This window comes from Ranitomeya variabilis, chromosome 4 (assembly GCF_051348905.1).
Source record: "Ranitomeya variabilis isolate aRanVar5 chromosome 4, aRanVar5.hap1, whole genome shotgun sequence".
Taxonomy (NCBI): Eukaryota; Metazoa; Chordata; class Amphibia; order Anura; family Dendrobatidae; genus Ranitomeya; species Ranitomeya variabilis.
The window spans coordinates 388,779,089-388,803,066 of NC_135235.1; the positions used below are offsets into that span (position 1 = coordinate 388,779,089).

Consider the following 23,978-nt stretch of genomic DNA (forward strand, 5'->3'; position numbering starts at 1 on the left):
GTCAAATTTTAACCCTTATAACTTCCTGACCAAAAAATATTTTGTTTCCAAAATTGTGGTGATGTATAGTACATAAGTGGGAAATGTTATTTATGAACTAATTTTTGTGACATATCTCTGATTTAAGGGCATAAAAATTCAAAGTTCAAAAATTGCTAAATTTTCAACATTTTTGCCAAATTTCCGCTTTTTTCACAAATAAACGCAAGTCAAATCGAAGAAATGTTACCACTATCATAAAGTACAATATGTCATGAGAAAACAATCTCAGAATCACCAGGATCCGTTGAAGCGTTTTAGAGTTATGACCTCATAAAGTGACAGTGGTCAGAATTGAAAAAAATGGCCTGGTCAGGAAATTGAAAACAGGCTTCGGGGTGAAGGGGTTAAACCAGTCATTGATGCTGTACAAAATAATAACATTTCCCATATGTCTACTTTACATCAGCATTATATTTCAAACGTAATTTTATTTTGTTAGGATGTTAGAGGGGTTAAAAGCTTAGCAGCAATTTCAAATTTCTTCAACAAATATACAAAACCGGTTTCTTTAGGGACCTATTCAGATTTAAACGCACTTTGAGGGGCTTATATATCGCAAACTCCACAAAAGTGATACCATTTAAAAAAACATGCACCCCTCAAATATTTCAAAACTCTTATCAGGACATTTTTTAACCCTTCAGGTGTTAAACAGGAATTAATGAAAGAGAATGAAAAAAATAAATTTAATTTTTACATCTAAAATCTTGCTTTAGCCCCAACTTTTTCACTTTTGCAAGAGGTTACACCAAAAGAGGACACCACAGTTTGTTACCCACCTTCTTACGAGAAAGGCGATACCCCACATGTAGCCAAAAAGTTGTGTTTGGAGAATCGTCGGGGCTCGGAACGGAAGGAGCAATATTTGAATTTTGGAACACAAATTTGGCTGAAAGAGATGGCAGGAACCATGTCACATTTGCAGGGCCCCTACGGAGCCTAAACAGCAGCCTAAACCCCCCCACAAGTGACCCAATTTTGGAAACTACATCCTTCAAGGATTTTATCCAGGGGAGCAATGAGCATTTTGAACCCACAGGCACTACACAAAAATTGATAACATTAGTTATCATATTGAAAAGGTGGCCATATCGTTACTTTTTGTAGCTTTTGAATAAACCCTAAATTTAAACCCCACCAGCAAAGGAATAAATAAAAATTCTAAAATATATTTTTTAAATCTGATTAAAGGGATGACATGGGGAGGGAAAAGATGATCAAGGGGGTGCACAGCCCAAGTGCTGCTCTAATTACTAATTATTGGGCTTTGATCACTGGTAACACACCACAGTGATCAAAAGTCAGCAACCAAAAGGAAAAATCCCTGTGGTTGCCGTGTGCAGGCAGGCAGATCCTGGCAGGCGCACTGGGCATGCACCCGCCGTTTTGTTTCAGAAGGAGCAGGCGAGCCAGGGGATGGTGTCGCCGGTACCGAGATATTATGGGGGGCTTGGGGACGCCATTTCTCTCTCATTTGACATGTTATATCATGTCAGAAGAGAAAAATTATTTTTAAACTGAATCACATTTTTTTTTAATGTGATTGCGGTTATTTGCTGAATAACAGCGATCACTTGAAAAAACAACCCAAATAGTGTTCTCTGGGGTCTCAGCTATGCCCGGTAGCTGAAATCCTTGAACTTTTCCGACTCTGGGGGGAGCTATACACTATCTCCTTAGTGGCTACCATTATAATGTGTATCAGTGGTCATTAAGGGGTTAACATACTTTTTCCTGGGTGCAGACTGTCAAACAGAATTAGGTCAGCAGTCACACCCCCATCAACAGGGCAGAGCGGAAAATAAGCCGCTGCTCTGCGAAAGCCGCCACATCGCCCGCAGCAGCAGTCCGAGACTGATCGGTGCAAGCAGACAGTGCTGTACACAACAGGCAGGTAATCAGCAACTACATGCCTGTTAGTGATTGGGCACATTGTAAAGGAAGAAAAATTAAAGGCCCGGAAAATCCCTTTAAGTTTATAGCATTTTTATTTGCATGCTGGGTGTAAATATAGAACACATAGTAGCGTACAAACGTTATGTACTGTACATACACACACTATGTAGAGTTGTGCTCAAAAGTTTACATGCCCTGGTGATTTTAGCCTGAGAACATGCACAGAAATTGACACAAATGGGTTTGAATGGCTACTAAAGGTAACATCCTCACATGTGACCTGTTTGTTTGTAATCAGTGTGTGTGTGCATAAAAGCTGAGTGAGTTTCTGGGATCCAGACAGACTCTTGCATCTTTCATCCAGCCACTGACATTTCTGGATTGTGAGTCATGGGAAAAACAAAAGAATTGTCAACGGATCTATGGGGAAAGGTAGTTGAACTGTATAAAACAGGAGCGGGATACAAAAAGATATCCAAGGAATTGATAATGACAGTCAGCAGTGTTTAAACTGTGATTACCAAATGGAAAATCAGGGGCTCTGTAAAAACAAAACCAGGGTCAGGAAGACCAACAAAAATGTCGTCCACAACTGCCAGGAAAATTGTTTGAGATGGAAAGAAAAACCCACAAATAACATCAGCTGAAATACAGGACTCTCTGAAAACTAGCGGTGTGGCCGTTTCAAGATGCACAATAAGGAGGCACTGAAGAAAAATGGGCTGCATGGTCGAGTCGCCAGAAGAAAGCCACTACTGTGCAAATGCCACAAAGTATCTCGCCTACAATACACAAAACAGCACAGAGACGAGACGAGAAGTTTTTACTTCTGGAACTAGGTAATTTGGAGTGATGAGACCAAAATTGAACTTTTTGGCCACAACTATAAACGTTCCATTTGGAGAGAGGTCAACAAGGCCCATGATGAAAGGAACACCATGTCTACTGTAAAGCACGGAGGTGGATCGCTGATGTTTTGGGGATGTGTGAGCTACAAAGGCACAAGAAACTTGGTCAAAGTTGAAGTAAAGATGGATGCAGCACGTTATCAGCAAATACTGGAGGCAAATTAGCAATCATCCAAACGGAGGCTGCACATGGGACGTACTTGGACGTTCCAACACAGCAACAATCCACAACACAAGGTCAAATCGACCTGTCATTGGCTACAGCAGAACAAAGTGAAGGTTCTGGAGTGGCCATCTTGGTCTCCTGACCTCAATATCATTGAGCCACTCTTTGGAGATCTCAAGCACACAGTTAGTGCTGGACAGCCCAGGAATTTACAGGAACTGGAGTCTTTTTGCCAAGAAGAGTGTGTAGCTTTACCATCTGAGAAAATAAAGTACCTTATCTACAACTACCACAAAGACTTCAAGCTGTCATTGATGTTAGAGGGGGCAATACACAGTATTAAGAAATGGGGCATGTAAACTTTTGATCAGGGTCATTTGGATGTTTTGGGTTGTCATTATGATTTATAAAAAGAAAACACAGTAGTTTGACAATAAATGACTTTACCCAACCATTAACCATGAGTGGAGAAAAAGTTTTGGCGTTATTAATATTCTCTGAAAAAAGCCCAAAAAAGCAAAAATTCTGCAGGGGTATGTAAACTTTTGATCACAACTGTATGTGTGTAACTGCAACCCCCTTCTGGCTAATATACTATATATTTATACCCAAATTTCCCTACTACCACATAGCAGCATTATACCCACTACCTATGCAGCCAGACTTTTTTCCTATTTGCTCACCTATGCTCAGATACTCAGTGCTGCACTAGATGCCCTGTGCTCAGATACTCAGCGCTGCACTAGATGCCCTCCGATCAGATAGCGCTGCACTAGATGCCCTCTGATCAGATACTCAGCGCTGCACTAGATGCCCTCTGCTCAGATACTCAGCGCTGCAGTAGATGCCCTCCGATCAGATACTCAGCGCTGCCCTAGATGCCCTCCGCTCAGATACTCAGCGCTGCACTAGATGCCCTCCGCTCAGATACTCAGCGCTGCACTAGATGCCCTCCGCTCAGATACTCAGCGCTGCCCTAGATGCCCTCCAGTCAGATACTCAGCGCTGCACTAGATGCCCTCCGCTCAGATACTCAGCGCTGCACTAGATGCCCTCTGCTCAGATACTCAGCGCTGCACTAGATGCCCTCTGCTCAGATACTCAGCGCTGCAGTAGATGCCCTCCGATCAGATACTCAGCGCTGCACTAGATGCCCTCCAGTCAGATACTCAGCGCTGCACTAGATGCCCTCCGCTCAGATACTCAGCGCTGCACTAGATGCCCTCTGATCAGATACTCAGCGCTGCACTAGATGCCCTCTGCTCAGATACTCAGCGCTGCAGTAGATGCCCTCCGATCAGATACTCAGCGCTGCACTAGATGCCCTCCGCACAGATACTCAGCGCTGCCCTAGATGCCCTCCGCTCAGATACTCTGCGCTGCCCTAGATGCCCTCCGCTCAGATACTCTGCGCTGCCCTAGATGCCCTCCGCTCAGATACTCAGCGCTGCCCTAGATGCCCTCCGCTCAGATACTCAGCGCTGCACTAGATGCCCTCCGCTCAGATACTCAGCGCTGCACTAGATGCCCTCTGCTCAGATACTCAGCGCTGCCCTAGATGCCCTCCGCTCAGATACTCAGCGCTGCCCTAGATGCCCTCCGCTCAGATACTCAGCGCTGCCCTAGATGCCCTCCGCTCAGATACTCAGCGCTGCCCTAGATGCCCTCCGCTCAGATACTCAGCGCTGCACTAAGATGCCCTCCGCTCAGATACTCAGCGCTGCCCTAGATGCCCTCCGCTCAGATACTCAGCGCTGCACTAGATGCCCTCCGCTCAGATACTCAGCGCTGCACTAGATGCCCTCTGCTCAGATACTCAGCGCTGCACTAGATGCCCTCTGCTCAGATACTCAGCGCTGCACTAGATGCCCTCCGCTCAGATACTCAGCGCTGCCCTAGATGCCCTCCGCTCAGATAATCAGCGCTGCACTAGATGCCCTCCGCTCAGATACTCAGCGCTGCACTAGATGCCCTCTGCTCAGATACTCAGCGCTGCACTAGATGCCCCGTGCTCAGATACTCAGCGCTGCACTAGATGCCCTGTGCTCAGATACTCAGCGCTGCAATAGATGCCCTCTGCTCAGATACTCAGCGCTGCACTAGATGCCCCGTGCTCAGATACTCAGCGCTGCAATAGATGCCCTCTGATTAGATACTCAGCGCTGCACTAGATGCCCTCTGCTCAGATACTCAGCGCTGCACTAGATGCCCTCTGCTCAGATACTCAGCGCTGCACTAGATGCCCTCTGCTCAGATACTCAGCGCTGCACTAGATGCCCCGTGCTCAGATACTCAGCGCTGCACTAGATGCCCCGTGCTCAGATACTCAGCGCTGCACTAGATGCCCTCTGCTCAGATACTCAGCGCTGCACTAGATGCCCCGTGCTCAGATACTCAGCACTGCAATAGATGCCCTCTGATTAGATACTCAGCGCTGCACTAGATGCCCTCTGCTCAGATACTCAGCGCTGCACTAGATGCCCTCTGCTCAGATACTCAGCGCTGCACTAGATGCCCTCTGCTCAGATACTCAGCGCTGCACTAGATGCCCCGTGCTCAGATACTCAGCGCTGCAATAGATGTCCTCTGCTCAGATACTCAGCGCTGCACTAGATGCCCCGTGCTCAGATACTCAGCACTGCAATAGATGCCCTCTGATTAGATACTCAGCGCTGCACTAAATGCCCTCTGCTCAGATACTCAGCGCTGCACTAGATGCCCTCTGCTCAGATACTCAGCGCTGCACTAGATGCCCTCTGCTCAGATACTCAGCGCTGCACTAGATGCCCCGTGCTCAGATACTCAGCGCTGCAATAGATGTCCTCTGCTCAGATACTCAGCGCTGCACTAGATGCCCCGTGCTCAGATACTCAGCGCTGCAATAGATGTCCTCTGCTCAGATACTCAGCGCTACACTAGATGCCCCGTGCTCAGATACTCAGCGCTGCACTAGATGCCCTCTGCTCAGATACTCAGCGCTGCACTAGATGCCCCGTGCTCAGATACTCAGCGCTGCAATAGATGCCCTCTGCTCAGATACTCAGCGCTGCACTAGATGCCCCGTGCTCAGATACTCAGCACTGCAATAGATGCCCTCTGCTCAGATACTCAGCGCTGCACTAGATGCCCCGTGCTCAGATACTCAGCACTGCAATAGATGCCCTCTGATTAGATACTCAGCGCTGCACTAGATGCCCTCTGCTCAGATACTCAGCGCTGCACTAGATGCCCTCTGCTCAGATACTCAGCGCTGCAGTAGATGCCCTCTGCTCAGATACTCAGCGCTGCAGTAGATGCCCTCTGATTAGATACTCAGCGCTGCACTAGATGCCCTGTGCCCCCAGCACTGCCCCATGCTCAGTGTCCCCTATCCATATGCTCAGGACTGTACCCTCCACTTCATACCCAGCTCTCGTATGCCTGGCACTGTATGTGCACTTCTTGCCTAACTGCGCTCTACCCATATACCCGGCACTGTACCCGCTGCTCCGCGGCACCGATACCCCCGGCCCTGCCTAGTATTCCCCGCACCCATAAATGAAGCCACGGGACGCACGGATTACCGTCAGTACACACCTCTCACACAGTGCTGGGAAGCAGCCGAACTACAGCGGCACACGAGAGGAGAACCAGCTCACCACTGAGCAAACACACGCCGCCATCTTGTCGGAGACCAGCACACTGCAATTAGGTAACGCATGACGTCATGGCAGCCATCTTGGTGGAGGCAGCGAAATCCCTCTTCACGGTGACGAAAGCTGATAGTATAGCAATGTATTGTAATATTGTGTCAGACAGAATATGGATTTTCTGATTTCAGTTTAGGTGTGTCACATTTTTATAGCCCGAGTATAATGGGAAGGAAAACTGACGAGGCTAAAGTTTGCTTATTCGTTCAGTTTCTTATTCGGAGCTGAAGTTGGTTTCTTATTTGGCAATTTTTTCTTTTCCGTTTTTTATAGGTTTAACAACAAAAAAATAAGCATCACAATAAGCAGCGAGCTGCCCTGATGCGAATACACTTAAAAACCTCTACAAAAATGATGGGCAAAGTGGGCACCGAAGGGCGTTAATCAAAGGGTTAAATGCCTTTGGGCCACTGATCTCACAGTGCACGCATATAGAACAGGGAGCCCCACATCAAAACTAGGTCCTTCCAGCCTGACCCAAGTGGGTGCAGGGCATCAGAACGGGCATCAAAGTGGGCAAACAGTCGATTTTCACAGATTTGAATAAGTAACATGTTTTTAAGGGGTTAAATGACTTTGGGCCACTGAGCTCACACTTAAAATACACAGATGCCATTTAACCCCTTAAAACATCAGTTACTTATTCAAATCTGTGAAAATCAGATGTTTGCCCACTTTGATGCCAATTCTGGTGCCCAGAACCCATTTGGGCCAGGCTGGAGGGACCTGAGTTTGATGTGGGCCATCACTCTCTGTGTATTTTAAGTGAGATCAGTGGCCCAAAGTCATTTAACCCCTTAAAAACATCAGTTATTTAAATATGTGAAAATTGGCTGTTTGCCCATTTTGATGCCAGTTCTGTTGCCCAGAACCCATTTGGGCCAGGCTAATGGGACCTGAGTTTGATGCAGGGCATCACTATCTGTGTATTCTTAGTGTGAGATCAGTGGCCCAAATTCATTTCACCCTTTAAAAACATCAGTTACTTATTCAAATCTGAGAAAATGGTGTTTGCCCACTTTGATGCCAGTTCTGATGCCCAGAACCCATTTGGGCCAGGCTGAAGAGACCTGGTTTTGATGTTGGGCTCCCTGTTCTATATGTCTGCAGTGTGATATCAGTGACCCAAAGTCATTTAACCATTTCATTAACGCCCTTTGTTGCCCATTTTTGTGCCATTGTATGTTATTATTGTGATGCTTATTTTTTGTTAAAGAAAAAATTGCCGAATAAGAAACTAACTTCAGCCTTGTGGAAAACTGAATGTGTGCAGAATAGCAAACTAATCAAATTGCAGCTCTTATGTTTGTAAGTCAGAGTGGCAAATGTAAGGAGCCCTGTGATTGGTTGCTGTTGGCATATGCCTCCATATTGCCTTTGCACTAATTTATATCAGCAGAATACCTCTTCACCGCTGAGCCTGTTTTCGCCTTGCGTTACCAGGCCACATTTTAGGCTACTTTCACACTTCCATCTTTATAACGACGGACGTTGCAATGCGTCGTTCTGTGCAAAAAACGCATCCTGCAAAGTTGCCCGCAGAATGCGTTTTTTGCACATAGACTTGTATTACCGACGCATCACGACGTATGGACACACGTTCCATACCTAGTGGCACTGGATGCGTCGGTAATTGATGGACCGTCGTCACAAAAAAGTTCAATGGAACGTTTTTTTGTGCGACGCGTCCGCCATTTTCGACCGTGCATGCGCGGCCGAAACTCCACCCCCTCCTCCCCGGAACTCATAATGGGCAGTAGATGCGTCTGAAAACTGCATCCGCTGCCCACGTTGTGCAATATTTGCACAACGTCCGTAGGTACGTCGGGCCGACGGTTTGCAACGGCCCCCGTACCGACGGAAGTGTGAAAGAGGCCTTACAGTTCTGACCAGTGTCAATTTATGAGGTAATAACTCTGGAACGCTTCAACGGATCCCACTGATTCTGAGATTGTTTTTTGTGATGTACTTCATGATATTGGTAAATTTAAGCCAATATTTTTTGCGTTTATTTGTGAAATTATAGGAATTTTCTCAAAAATTTTGAAAATGTCGAAATTTTCAAACTTTACATTTTTAGATCTTTAAACGTGAGTTATTTCACATAAAAATAGTTAATAAAGAACATTTTCCACATGTCTATTTTACATCAGCACAATTCTTGAAATTCTTTTTGCTAGGAAGGGTGTTTCCACGGTCAGGAATGGCTCAGTATTTGCTCAGGATTTGACGCAGGTAAAATCTGCATCTGAGGTCACTGGCAGGTCACCTGCATTTTTTATACATTTTTTCCCATTCGTTTTTTCATTACCTGCGTTTTTTTTTGTCACTTGAAATAAAGCTTATTGAAAGTTGGCTTCTGGGAAGGAAAAAAAAAGATTTCCTATTGGCAGATAGGGTACATGCACACATTAAACGCTGCAGGTTGGACGCTGCGTACATCTGCAGCGTCCAGATGTTACAGCATAGAAGATGGGATTTCTTGAAATCCCATCTCCACTATGCGTTCAAAGACACAGGTGGCAGACCCGCGTATCCGGACATGCGGAGCATCTTTATAGACCGCAGCATGTCTGTTTACGATGCGGAGACGCTCAGTGCTTACTGCGTAAATTTCCCATGAGCTATCATTAGATGCGGTAAAACAGCATTTAATTATTAGTCACATGCGTAATAACTGCGGTAATGCAGCTTACTAGGCATGTGTACTAATTTACATATGTTATCTTGTGTCACATCCAGAAGTACGTGATGGGCCGGTGTTACACTTGCAAGTGTGATATGAGTGCAGCGCCCCAGAGTCCTGGTCGTCGCAGTACTGATGCTCCGCCGCTAAGGGGAGTGATGGTACGTCTGATGGCACTGAAGGAGTTCACCTGACCAGGTATCACAGACACCAATACACTTCATAGTCTGGCCTCCAGGGGGAGCTAAGGGCGCTATGTATTAGGCCACTCCTCACAATCTGGTAAAACTGGGGGTTAGATAGAAAGACAGAAAGCTGACTGGGTTGGAACCAGGCAACATTCTGTCGCAGAGGGTGTTGCGGGGGAAGATTCAGGGGGGTCCCTGTCAGGGGTGGGATCTTGACAGAGGCCTAGCGAACAGGAAAGAACGTTAAGGAACGGCGCCTGCACTACATCACGGCGGTATCTCAAGAAAGGACAAGAAGGGAGGTTTATTGTGAAGAGTGAGAAACGAGATCAAAGCAAAAAGGAGATAAAAGCCAGTAGGAGTCGTGCTGTAAGATCGAGGCAACATCCTACTGAGGCGCGTAGCCGGTGGCCGGGAACGCCGAGGAAGTATTGGGCTCCAAGCATTACTTCAAACCAACGGCAGGACAGTTAATTATAGGTTGGCTGTCTCGCCTAAATCACCTAAGCAGACATAGGGGGCAACTGTGGGAGAGGGGCGTCACTAGGGTCCCGGAAGAACTCCAGGCCTACCCGTCATACGGGTGCGTCCTATCCATATCATCTGGGGAACGGAGAAGAACATCAGAATAGACATAAGTTGTGAGAAAGAACATCAGGAACAGGCCCAACAGTTGTGAGGACTATCCCGTGGTGCTCAGCAGGGAAGGACTACAACACACAGGCGCTAGAAGGAAGGCACAGATTTCCACCTGCAAAGGGAACTCTGGAGGTGCCATCGGACCGGCGGGTCTCAGACAGCCGTTAACCGTACTCTGGATTGAGGATCTTGAAGCCTTCAGTAAAAAGGTAAAGAGACTGCAACTCTGTGTCCTCGTCATTTATTGCTACCTGCACCGCACACCACCATCTACACCTTTCATTGGACGCCCCTTAGCAGGGTCACGGACCGGGTCCAGCCACCGTGACAACCCTAGAACTGAGACAGAGAGGCCCAGTACCGAGTACCCCACGGCCCTGCGTCTGGGGGCGCTCCATGAGTGTCTCGCATCAACACTCGGCTCTGCTGCCGGCACTCGGACCGATGGGTGCAGCTGCATAGAAGTACATGCAGCCACACACTCTGGTCCTGAGTGCCGGGTGTTGGTGCAAGAGACTCGAGCGACTTTTTCACATCACACTCACAAGTGTGACACCGGCCACTCAGGAATATGTAATGTCCTTTCCTTTTCTTTTGCTAAATAAGTTTTTTTTTTAAATGGCGTGAAAAGCCAGCAACTGGGGGCCAATGTCTATAGCCTGGGAAGGAGTCAATACCCATGGATCTTCCCAGGCTATGGATATCAGCCCGCAGCTGTATACTTAGCCTTTACTGGCTAAGCTCATAGCCACCCCAGAAATGGCGCATCTCTGAGATGCGCCAATTCCAGCACTTAGCCTCGCTCTTCCCACTTGCCCTGTAGTGGTGGCAAGTGGGGTAATAGTTTGGGGGTTAATGTCACCATTGTATTGTAAGGTGACATCAAGCCCATTAGTAATGGAGAGGTGTCAATAAGACACCTATCCATTACTTATCCTATAGTTGTTACAGATTAAATAAAAACACAGCCAGAATAAAGTATTTTAATGAAATAAAACACCACAGTTTTCCCATATTTATAGTACTGCTAATTCCCCGAATCCCTCGATCTCCTGCAAAAAAATTAAAATAATAAACCAACACAAATACTCAATTTTCCGACTTAGTCCTTAATAACGAGTGTCCCACGACGAGTCCAGCTCTGCTACATCTGGATGCCTGACATCCAGATGTAGCAGAGTTTGTAGATGACCGCCGAGGATAACTCTGCATAGTAAGCTGCATTTACGCAGTTATTACGCATGTGACTAATAATAAGATGCGGTTTTACCTCATCTAATGTTAGTCTTTGGGAAATTTAAGCTGCGGGGACGGAGCGTCTCAGCCTCGTAAATAGGCATGTTTGTTGTGAATTTGGATTCTGGGCTCCCCCGGTGGCTACTGGTGGAATTGAACTTGTGACATCATCTTCCCTGTTCACCTGTTCTGATTAGATCTGGGTGTCGCTATATAACCTGGCTTCTCTGTTAGATGCTTGCCGGTCATCAATGTTATCAGAAGCCTCTCTGTGCTTGTTCCTGCTCCCAGACATCTACTAGATAAGTTGGACATTCGTCCATGTTTTGTTTTTGTATTTTGGTTCCAGTTCACAGCTGCAGTTTCGTTACTGTGTCTGGAAAGCTCTTGTTGATCAGGAATTGCCACTCTGGTATTATGAGTTAATGCCAGAGTCCTAAAGTAATTTCTGGATGTGTTTTGTTAGGGTTTTCTACTGACCTTGAAAGTATGCTTTCTGTCTTCTGCTATCTAGAAAGCGGACCTCAAATTTGCTAAAACTATTTTCCTGCTGCGTTTGTTGTTTCATCTCATATCACCGCCAATATATGTGGGGGGCTTCTGTCTCCTTTTTGGGCATTTCTCTAGAGGTGAGTCAGGTCTTATATTTCCCTCTGCTAGCATTATTTAGTTCTCCGGCCGGCGCTGGGCATATAGGGATAAAAAGTAGGACATGCTACCTGGCTACTTCTAGATGATGCGGTAGGTTTAGTTCATGGTCAGTACAGTTACATCTTCCAAGAGCTTGTTCCTATAGAGGCTTATGCTAGTTCTCTGGCCATGGAGATCATGACAGTTTGACCGGCCCACTAAAGGGTTAAAATCCTTGGCTGAGAAAGGAGAGAAATAAGAAGTCTGCTGAAAATTTTTTTTTTTTTTTTTTTTTTTTCTTTCTCTAGTAGTTAGTGTGCTCTTAATTGGATCACTTGCCAGTCTGTCTATGCTGCAGTCTTTCTTTTTTTTCTCTCTCCTTCTAATCTTTGAATGGCTCTATGTTCACCTGTCTATAATGGATCTACAGAGTGTAACTGCAGGTTTGAATAACCTCGCCACGAAAGTACAAAGTTTGCAAGATTTGGTTGTTCATGCTCCGGTATCAGAGCCGAGAATTCCTTTGCCGGAATTCTTCTCAGGGAATAGATCTAGCTTTCAGAATTTTAGAAATAATTGTAAGTTATTTTTGTCCCTGAAATCTCGTTCTGCTGGAGACCCTGCACAGCAGGTTGGGATTGTGATTTCCTTGCTCCGCGGCGACCCTCAAGATTGGGCTTTTGCATTGGCACCAGGGGATCCTGCGTTGCGCAATGTGGATGCGTTTTTTCTGGCCTTGGGCTTGCTTTATGAGGAACCTCATTTGGAACTTCAGGCAGAAAAAACTTTGATGTCCCTATCGCAGGGGCAAGATGAAGCTGAAATTTACTGCCAAAAATTCCGTAAATGGTCTGTGCTTACTCAGTGGAATGAGTGTGCCTTGGCGGCTACTTTCAGAGAGGGTCTTTCTGATGCCATTAAGGATGTTATGGTGGGGTTCCCTGTGCCTGCAGGTCTGAATGAGTCCATGACAATGGCCATTCAGATCGATAGGCGTCTGCGGGAGCGCAAACCAGTGCACCATCTGGGTGGTGTGTGACCGTTTTTCTAAGATGGTCCATTTGGTTCCCCTGCCCAAATTGCCTTCTTCTTCCGAGTTGGTTCCCCTGTTTTTTCTAAATGTTGTTCGTTTGCATGGTATTCCTGAGAATATCGTTTCTGACAGAGGAACCCAATTCGTGTCTAGATTTTGGCGGGCATTCTGTGCTAGGATGGGCATAGATTTGTCTTTTTCGTCTGCTTTTCACCCTCAGACTAATGGCCAGACCGAGCGGACTAATCAGACCCTGGAGACATATCTGAGGTGTTTTGTGTCTGCTGACCAGGATGATTGGGTTGCTTTTTTGCCATTGGCGGAGTTCGCCCTCAATAATCGGGCCAGCTCTGCCACTTTGGTGTCCCCGTTTTTCTGTAATTCGGGGTTCCACCCTCGATTTTCCTCCGGTCAGATGGAATCCTCGGATTGTCCTGGAGTGGATGCGGTGGTGGAGAGATTGCATCATATCTGGGGGCAGGTGATGGACAATTTAAAGTTGTCCCAGGAGAAGACTCAGCTTTTTGCCAACCGTCACCGTCGTGTTGGTCCTCGGCTTTGTGTTGGAGATTTGGTGTGGTTGTCCTCTCGTTTTGTCCCTATGAAGGTCTCATCTCCTAAGTTTAAGCCTCGGTTCATCGGTCCGTATAAAATATTGGAGATTCTTAACCCTGTTTCCTTCCGTTTGGACCTCCCTGCATCCTTTTCTATTCATAACGTTTTTCATCGGTCGTTATTGCGCAGGTATGAGGCACCGGTTGTGCCTTCCGTTGAGCCTCCTGCTCCGGTGTTGGTTGAGGGTGAGTTGGAGTACGTTGTGAAAAAAATCCTAGACTCCCGTGTTTCCAGACGGAGACTCCAGTATCTGGTCAAGTGGAAGGGATACGGCCAGGAGGATAATTCTTGGGTCACTGCATCTGATGTTCATGCCTCTGATCTGGTTCGTGCCTTTCATAGGGCCCATCCTGATCGCCCTGGTGGTTCTGGTGAGGGTTCGGTGCCCCCTCCTTGAGGGGGGGGTACTGTTGTGAATTTGGATTCTGGGCTCCCCCGGTGGCTACTGGTGGAATTGAACTTGTGACATCATCTTCCCTGTTCACCTGTTCTGATTAGATCTGGGTGTCGCTATATAACCTGGCTTCTCTGTTAGATGCTTGCCGGTCATCAATGTTATCAGAAGCCTCTCTGTGCTTGTTCCTGCTCCCAGACATCTACTAGATAAGTTGGACATTCGTCCATGTTTTGTTTTTGTATTTTGGTTCCAGTTCACAGCTGCAGTTTCGTTACTGTGTCTGGAAAGCTCTTGTTGATCAGGAATTGCCACTCTGGTATTATGAGTTAATGCCAGAGTCCTAAAGTAATTTCTGGATGTGTTTTGTTAGGGTTTTCTACTGACCTTGAAAGTATGCTTTCTGTCTTCTGCTATCTAGAAAGCGGACCTCAAATTTGCTAAAACTATTTTCCTGCTGCGTTTGTTGTTTCATCTCATATCACCGCCAATATATGTGGGGGGCTTCTGTCTCCTTTTTGGGCATTTCTCTAGAGGTGAGTCAGGTCTTATATTTCCCTCTGCTAGCATTATTTAGTTCTCCGGCCGGCGCTGGGCATATAGGGATAAAAAGTAGGACATGCTACCTGGCTACTTCTAGATGATGCGGTAGGTTTAGTTCATGGTCAGTACAGTTACATCTTCCAAGAGCTTGTTCCTATAGAGGCTTATGCTAGTTCTCTGGCCATGGAGATCATGACACATGTTGCGTGGAAAGACGCGCCGCATGTCCGGATACGCAGGTCTGCCGCCTGCGTCTCAAAACACATAGTGGAGATGGGATTTCATGAAATCCCCTCCACTATGTTGTAACATCTGGACACTGCGCCGCAGTGTTTCCTGACTGTGGAAACATACCCTTAGAGGGGTTCAAAGTTTACTAGCGATTTCTAATTTTTCCAACAATAATTTTTGTATGGACCACATCACATTTAAAATAACTTTGAGGGGTTTATATGACAGGAAAAACTGCACCCCTCAGAGTGCTCAAAACCAATTCCAATAACTTTCAGGTGCTTCACAGGAACTAAAGCCATAATACAAATTTTACCTTTTCCCGCAAAAACGTTGGTTTTGCCCCACTTTTTTCATTTTCACAAGGATAACAAGAGAAAATAGACCATATAATTTTTTGTGCAATTTCTCCTCAGTACGATGATACCCCCATCCGCCCATTTGTGATGGAAAACTACTGTTTGGGTGCATGGCAGGGGTCGGAAATGAAGGAGCGGCCGTGAAGGGATAGTGACTATTTTGACTCACATTTGTGTTTTCCAGAAACTAGCAGTAGTGGATGTTGCGGAGTGAAAATTACAAATTTTCTAGTTCCCATACACTGTGCCCAGCTCATGCTTCTGGGCATATGGACCCCATAAATTAGGGTCCATATGGACGCTAAATGTTGCTTAGGCACACCGTGGGGCTCAGAATGGAGAGAGGTGACAGTCCAGGCTCAGAACCACTGGTGAATGAGCTGCTGTGAGTGCAGCGTCAGTGACCGACGGTGACGTCATAGAGGTTACCTCCAGTTACTGAGGCTGTGTTCCCAGCTGGGCTGAACTGCGGTGAGATCCCCGATAATAGATGTGCCTTTTCTGGGCGGCTGCGGACTGCTATTTTTAGGCTGGGGGGGTCAATATCCATGGCCCCTTACCAGCCTGAGAATACCAACCCCCAGCTGTGAGCTTTAGCAAGACTGGTTTTCAAAAATGGGGGTGGACCCCACACCATTTTTGTATTAATTTAAAAATACAGACCGTATTTTCATACGCCTAGTGTGACGCCGGCCTAATACAGATGAGCCTTTTCTGGGGTGACTGGGGGCAGATGTTTTTAGCTGGGGGGGGGCAATAACCATGGTCCCTCTCTAGGCTATTAATATCTGCCCTCAGTCACTGGCTTTCCCACTCTGGCGGAGAAAATTGTGCGGGAGCCCACGCCAGTTTTATTTTAACACCTAGAGCTCCCAAATTTTGCGCACACACACACACTACTAACATTATTAGTGAGGAATATGTAAAAATATAAGGGATATGAAATGGTTTACTGTATGTAAAACCATGTCTCATATCCTGTCGGGTTTGATAAGGAGATAGCAAAAGCCAGCAATTGAATTACCGGTTTTTCTGCTCTGTATATACAGTGGGGCAAAAAAGTATTTAGTCAGTCAGCAATAGTGCAAGTTCCACCACTTAAAAAGATGAGAGGCGTCTGTAATTTACATCATAGTTAGACCTCAACTATGGGAGACAAACTGAAAAAAAAAAATACAGAAAATCACATTGTCTGTTTTTTTTATCATTTTATTTGCATATTATGGTGGAAAATAAGTATTTGGTCAGAAACAAACAATCAAGATTTCTGGCTCTCACAGACCTGTAACTTCTTCTTTAAGAGTCTCCTCTTTCCTCCACTCATTACCTGTAGTAATGGCACCTGTTTAAACTTGTTATCAGTATAAAAAGACACCTGTGCACACCCTCAAACAGTCTGACTCCAAACTCCACTATGGTGAAGACCAAAGAGCTGTCAAAGGACACCAGAAACAAAATTGTAGCCCTACACCAGGCTGGGAAGACTGAATCTGCAATAGCCAACCAGCTTGGAGTGAAGAAATCAACAGTGGGAGCAATAATTAGAAAATGGAGAACATTCAAGACCACTGATAATCTCCCTCGATCTGGGGCTCCACGCAAAATCCCACCCAGTGGGGTCAGAATGATCACAAGAACGGTGAGCAAAAATCCCAGAACCACGCGGGGGGACCTAGTGAATGAACTGCAGAGAGCTGGGACCAATGTAACAAGGCCTACCATAAGTAACACACTATGCCACCATGGACTCAGATCCTGCAGTGCCAGACGTGTCCCACTGCTTAAGCCAGTACATGTCCGGGCCCGTCTGAAGTTTGCTAGAGAGCATTTGGATGATCCAGAGGAGTTTTGGGAGAATGTCCTATGGTCTGATGAAACCAAACTGGAACTGTTTGGTAGAAACACAACTTGTCGTGTTTGGAGGAAAAAGAATACTGAGTTGCATCCATCAAACACCATACCTACTGTAAAGCATGGTGGTGGAAACATCATGCTTTGGGGCTGTTTCTCTGCAAAGGGGCCAGGACGACTGATCCGGGTACATGAAAGAATGAATGGGGTCATGTATCGTGAGATTTTGAGTGCAAACCTCCTTCCGTCAGCAAGGGCATTGAAGATGAAACGTGGCTGGGTCTTTCAACATGACAATGATCCAAAGCACACCGCCAGGGCAATGAAGGAGTGGCTTCGTAAGAAGCTTTTCAAGGTCCTGGAGTGGCCTAGCCAGTCTCCAGATCTCAACCCTATAGAAAACCTTTGGAGGAAGTTGAAAGTCCGTGTTGCCAAGCGAAAAGCCAAAAACATCACTGCTCTAGAGGAGATCTGCATGGAGGAATGGGCCAACATACCAACAACAGTGTGTGGCAACCTTGTGAAGACTTACAGAAAACGTTTGACCTCTGTCATTGCCAACAAAGGATATATTACAAAGTATTGAGATGAAATTTTGTTTCTGACCAAATACTTATTTTCCACCATAATATGCAAATAAAATGATAAAAAAACAGACAATGTGATTTTCTGGATTTTTTTTTTCTCAGTTAGTCTCCCATAGTTGAGGTCTAATACACACACACACACACATACTATGTGTAAACATTTATTTTATCTATTCTAACCTGTCAGTGTGATTTTACTGAATTACCGGCTTTTCTATAGAACACCGCTGCATATTTCTCGCAAGTCACACGCATGGTCTGTATGTAATCCGTATTTTTCTCGCCCCCATAGACTTTTATTGGCGGATTTTTTGCACAATACGTGACAAACACAGCATGCTGCTGTTTTCTCAGCCCGTAGAATACGGCAGAGAAGTATACGATGGATAGGTGCTGCCCCAGAGAGAAACATTGGTCAGTGTGCAATGCGTTTTTTTCACGCCTCTCATACGTCCGTATTCATCTCTAGTGTGACCCCGGCCTTACACACATGGACACTGACATCAGGACGTGTAAAAGAGGCCTTATAGCAGGTTTTTATGTTTGGCTGCTGTCACACACTAAAAAACACTTTTTATTGTACAAAAAAATATTTTTTGCATCACCACATTTTGGGAGCTATAATTTTTCCATATTCTGCCAACAGAGTCATGTGGGGGCTTGTTTTTTGCGGGATGAGTTGACATTTTTATTGGTACCATTTTCGGGCACATGATATTTTTTGATCTCTTTCTATTCCGATTTTTTAGGAGGCAGAATGAACAAAAAACAGCATTTCAGGAATCTTTTTTTTTTTTTATGGGGGGGTGGTGGTTTATGCCATTCCGTGTGTGGTAAAATTGATAAGGCAGTTGTATTCTTCGGGTCAGTACGATTACCTTATTTATATATTTTTTTTTATGTTTGGCGCTTTTATACAATAAAAACTATTTTCTAGAAAAAATATTTTTGCAAAGAAAGGGATATGTTCTGGCACACCGACCCTTATGATAAAAATCACAAAAATGTTATTTCGGCATGTCATGCCATGATTAAAAACATGAAGAACACCTGACACGTTTCTGGTGCGATAAAACCGCCCTTAGTGATAGGATGCAACAAAACACTGACTTGGAAATAAATAATATGGTAGAAACAATCACACACAAATAGGTAATTAAATTATTATGCACAAGGTGTTATAAAAGTGATCGCAACTAGCATATACAAAACAGCAAAATACAAATTAATAAATGTAAAATTAATCGTTTCTGAAATTCATTGCTTTTGGATATTTTGTATCAAGTTTAAGGCTGTGTGCACACGTTGCAGATTTTTCGCGTTTTTACGCTATAAAAACATGAAAAAAGCGCATACATTATGCATCTCATCATTTAGAATGCATTCCGCAATTTTTGTGCACACGATGCGTTTTTTTCTGCAAAAAACGCATCGCGGTAAAAAAAGGCAGCATGTTCATTAATTTTGCTGATTTTTTGTGGCTTTCCCACTATATTATTGCATTGGGAACCTCCAGAAAAATCCGCAAAAAAAAAAACGCACCAAAAACGTGGTAAAAACGCATGCGGATTTCTTGCAGAAAATGTCCTGTTTTGCTCAGGAAATTTCTGCAAGAAATCCTGAACGTGTGCACATAGCCTAAGAATCCAAAACGCTTCTCGTGTAGTTAATAGTTTTTGTCTGTTCCATCCTCGAAATGGATTATATACCTTCTCAAAACCTTGAAAAGCAAATTGTGAGATATCATCCTTGTGAATGTTAACAAAATGTTTAGAGGCTCCATATTGATACAGGAAAGATATATATCTTGGTACCGTGTTAGCCAGTAGATAGAAAGATGCTTAGAATTGAGAGTCGTCAGTGGTTGATACCTTTTAATGGCTAACTGAAAAGATGGTAACAAATTGCAAGCTTTCGAGACTACACAGGTCTTTTCATCAGGCATAGACTAATACAAATTCTGAAGAATCGCATATTTATTCACAACATGGCACAAAAACCCCCCCCAAAAAACATGGATAAGACAGGTGGCACGAAGCAGAATTACCATGAGTGATAAACAGTTATGTCCATAAATGTTGGGCCAGTTCTTAGATAAGGAATGTTTTATTGTCCTCCGATTGGGGTCTCTGTTGTGATGACCCCTCATAGTCTGAGGGGCAAGTTCCTTAGTTGATGTAAAAAGACATAAATCCAAGCGACACATTTATTCCACCACTAAGACTGTCAAAGGTCGTCATCAGTTTATATTCCCAGACTCTTCTGTCTCTCTGAGTTTTAAAGTTACCCTTTAACACAAGTAATTTCATGTCCATAATGCTATGATTTGGGAGACAAAAATGTATTGCCACAGGTAGATCCATTCTTTTTTCTCTTCTTATTGTATGGCAGTGAGAATTCATTCTTGTTCTCAGTTTCTGCCCTGTCTCCCCCACATACAGACCCCCAGTTGGACATTTAGTACAAATAATTAAGTACACCACATTAGAAGTGACGCAGCTGAAAGTACCTGGTATCTTGTAGTTCTGATGTGAATTGGGGATCTTTATCTTGTCCGTGGTCATTATAAATGGGCAGGTTTTACATTTTTTCTGATTGCAGGGAAAGGTACCTGCAGCTGTTGTAGAGAACAGGGAGCTCTTGACAATGATGCTTCTTAGAATGCTTCATTAAGAAGCTGCGTCACTTCTAATGTGGTGTTCTTAATTATTTGTACTAAATGTCCAACTGGGGGTCTGTATGTGGGGGAGACAGGGCAAAAGCTTAGAACAAGAATGAATTCTCACCGCCATACAATAAGAAAGAATGGATCTACCTGTGGCAATACATTTTTGTCTCCCAAATCATAGCATTATGGACAAGAAATTACTTGTGTTAAAGGGTAACTTTAAAACTCAGAGAGACAGAAGAGTCTGGGAATATAAACTGATGACGACCTTTGACTGTCTTAGTGGTGGAATGAATGTGTCGCATGGATTTATGTCCTTTTACATCAACTAAGGAACTTGCCCCTCAGACTATGAGGGGTCATCACAACAGAGACCCCAATCAGAGGACAATAAAACATTCCTTATCTAATGGACATAACCGTTTATCACTCATGGTAATTCTGCCTCATGCCACCTGTCTTATCCATGTTTTTTTTTTTTGTTTTTTTTTGTGCTATGTTGTGCATAAATATGTGATTCTTCAGAATTTGTATTAGTCTATGCCTGATGAAGAGACCTGTGTAGTCTCGAAAGCTTGCAATTTGTTACCATCTTTTCAGTTAGCCATTAAAAGGTATCAACCACTGAGGACTCTCAATTCTAAGCATCTTTTTAGAGGCTCCATAGTAAGCTGCAAACATTAAATATATGTTCACTGTTCAGCTATCCTTTTTTTTTAGTTTACGGATAGTAAATCCGATATATTGAAGTCTGCATGACAGGCAGCAAATGCAATAAACGACAAATTGAGTGTCACAGTTGATAAACGACATGATGTTGTGAGAAACACCATTATGGGATTGTATTTGGTTTTATCTAGAGCATATATGCAGACATTGCATCTGCTGCCTGCACATTTGTGAAAGTCTGTAACGGACAACCACGATTTGGTGGTTTGCAGTTGTCGGATAAGGCAGGGAGAAAGGGAGATTCCTAAACTGCATCCTCTCCTAGCCACATATCTGCAGCCGTTGTTTGTAATTTCTTGCAAAATATCCTCTTTATTAATAACCAGTAAATATTTTTTATACTGGTTTTAATTTGGTTAAATTGAGGACTATAAGGTGTTGAAAACGTAACTGAATACTTCTATCTGCCACTATACGTTCGGAGGATCAGGCGGCAGACCTGTGTATCCAGACACGCGGCGCGTCTTTCCAGACCACAGCATGTTTATTTACGATGCAGAGACGCCGCAGCGGAAAATTTTCTATAGACTAACATTAGATGCGGTTTTACCGCATCTATTAATAGTCACATGCGTAATAACTGCATAAACACAGCTTACTATGCATGCAAACTAATTTAAATAATGTCTTACCTTGTGACTACCGGAAGACCACGTACACTGCAGTTCTCGCGATGACTGAGCTCACCGCCGGGGTTACCTCCGGTCACTCGGCTGGTTCTCACGATCAGCTGATCAGTTGATTGTGAGAACAGCAGTGCAGGTGACAGGCATCCAGAGGTAGCAGAGCTGGGCTCATCGTGGGACACTCGTTATTAAGGACTACGTCGGAACAGGGAGTATTTGTGTTGGTTTATTATTTTATTTTTTTTGCAGGAGATCAAGGGAATCAGGGAATTAGCAGTACAATAAATATGGGAAAACGGTGTGGTGTTTTATTTCATTAAAAGACTTTATTCTGGCTGTGTCTTTATTTAACCTGTAACAACTATAGGATAAGTAATGGATAGGTGTCTTATTGACACCTCTCCATTACTAATGGGCTTGATGTCACCTTACAATACAAAGGGACATTAACTCCCAAACTATTACCCTACTTGCCACCGCTACAGGACAAGTGGGAAGAGCGAGGCAAAGTATCGAAATTGGTGCACCTTAGAGATGCGCCATTTCTGGGGTGGCTGTGAGCTGGTGTTTGTAGCGGGGGGGGGGGGGGGCAATATCCATGGTCCCTTCCTAGTCTATTAATATCAGCCCACAGCTCTCTATCCCCCTATTTTAATAGCCAGTAAAGGCAAAGTATACAGCTGCAGGCTGATATCCATAGCCTGGGAAGATCCATGGGTAGTATCCCCTTCCCAGGCTATAAACATCGGCCCCCAGTTACTGGCTTTCCCTCTGCTGGTTTGGAAAATTGCGCGAGAGCCCACACCATTTTTTTTTAAATAAAATATTTAGTAAAAACAAGGAAAGGACATTACATATTCCTGTGTGGCTGGTGTCACACTTGCGAGTGTGATGCGAGTCTCTCGCATCACACCCGGCACTCAGGGGGGAGTGTGCGGCTGCATGTATTTGAATACAGCTGCACACGTCGGTCCGAGTGCCAGCGGCAGAGCCAGGTGTTGATGATAGACACTCGCGGGAGTTTCTCACATCACACTCGCAAGTGTCAGGGTATGTGCACACGTAGTTTGGAGCTCTGCGGATTTTTCCGCAGCGGATTTGAGAAATCCGCAGGTAAAAGGCACTGCGTTTTACCTGCGGATTTACCGCGGATTTTGTGCGGAATCCGCACAAAGAATTGATATGCTAACAGACAGTTCTCCATCCTCCTCCTTCTTGACCTGTCCTCTGCTTTTGACACAGACGATCACTGCCTACTGCTACAGATTCTTTCTTCCCTTGGCATCAAAGACCTTGCCCTGTCCTGGATTGCCTCATACCTTTCACACCGCACTTTAGTGTTTCGTACTCCCACACTACCTCCTCATCCCGCCCTCTCTCTGTTGGAGTCCCTCAAGGCTCTGTCTTAGGGCCCCTACTTTTTTCTCATCTATACCCTTGGCCTAGGGCAACTCAAGTCCCATGGATTCCAGTACCACCTGTATGCGGACGACACTCAGATCTACCTCTCTGGCTCAGATGTTGCCTCTCTTCTGTCCAGAATCCCAGAGTTTCTGTCAGCCATATCCTCCTTCTTCACCTCTCCCTTCCTAAAACTCAATGTAGACAAAACCAAACTCATCATCTTTCCCCCATCTCACGTATCCCCCCTACCTGATCTATCATATTATGGTAAACGGCATCACGTTCTCTCCCGCACTTGAAATCCACTGCCTCGGGGTAACTCTCGACTCTGCCTTGTCCTTCAAACCGCACGTTCAAACTCTTGCCACCTCCAACTCAAAAATATTGCCAGAATCCGTTTCTTCTTCACCCCACAATCTACTAAGACTCTTGTGCATGCCCTTATCATCTCCCGCCTCGACTACTGCAACACCCTCCTCTGTGGCCTCCCCGCTAACTCTCTTGCACCCCTCCAGTCTGTCCTCAACTCTGCTGCCCGGCTAATCCACCTCTCTCCTCGCTACGCCCCTGCTTCTCCCCTTTGCAAATCCCTCCACTGGCTCCCAATTCCCCAACGAATCCAGTTCAAACTACTAACACTGATCTACAAAGCCATCCACAACCTGTCCCCTCCATATATCTCTGAACTAATCTCCCAATACCTTCCCTCACGTAATCTCCGATCCTCCCAAGACCTCCTACTCTCCACCACACTTATTCGGTCCTCACACAACCGCCTCCAAGATTTCTCCCGAATATCCCCCATCCTCTGGAATTCCATGCCTCAACACGTCCGACTATCCACCACCCTCGGATTCT

The 23,978-nt window shown here is 45.1% G+C and overlaps 1 protein-coding gene across 1 annotated transcript in view; it reads right to left on the reverse strand.

Moving 5' to 3' along the window:
* The window catches only part of LOC143767179 (uncharacterized), a 49,032-nt gene extending 42,316 nt beyond the window's left edge, over positions 1 to 6,716 (reverse strand). Inside the window, exon 1 of the mRNA XM_077255276.1 lies at positions 6,589 to 6,716. The gene's annotated coding sequence lies outside the window, so the exon portion shown is untranslated. The remainder of the gene's footprint in view (positions 1 to 6,588) is intronic.
* Positions 6,717 to 23,978: the final 17,262 nt, after the last annotated feature.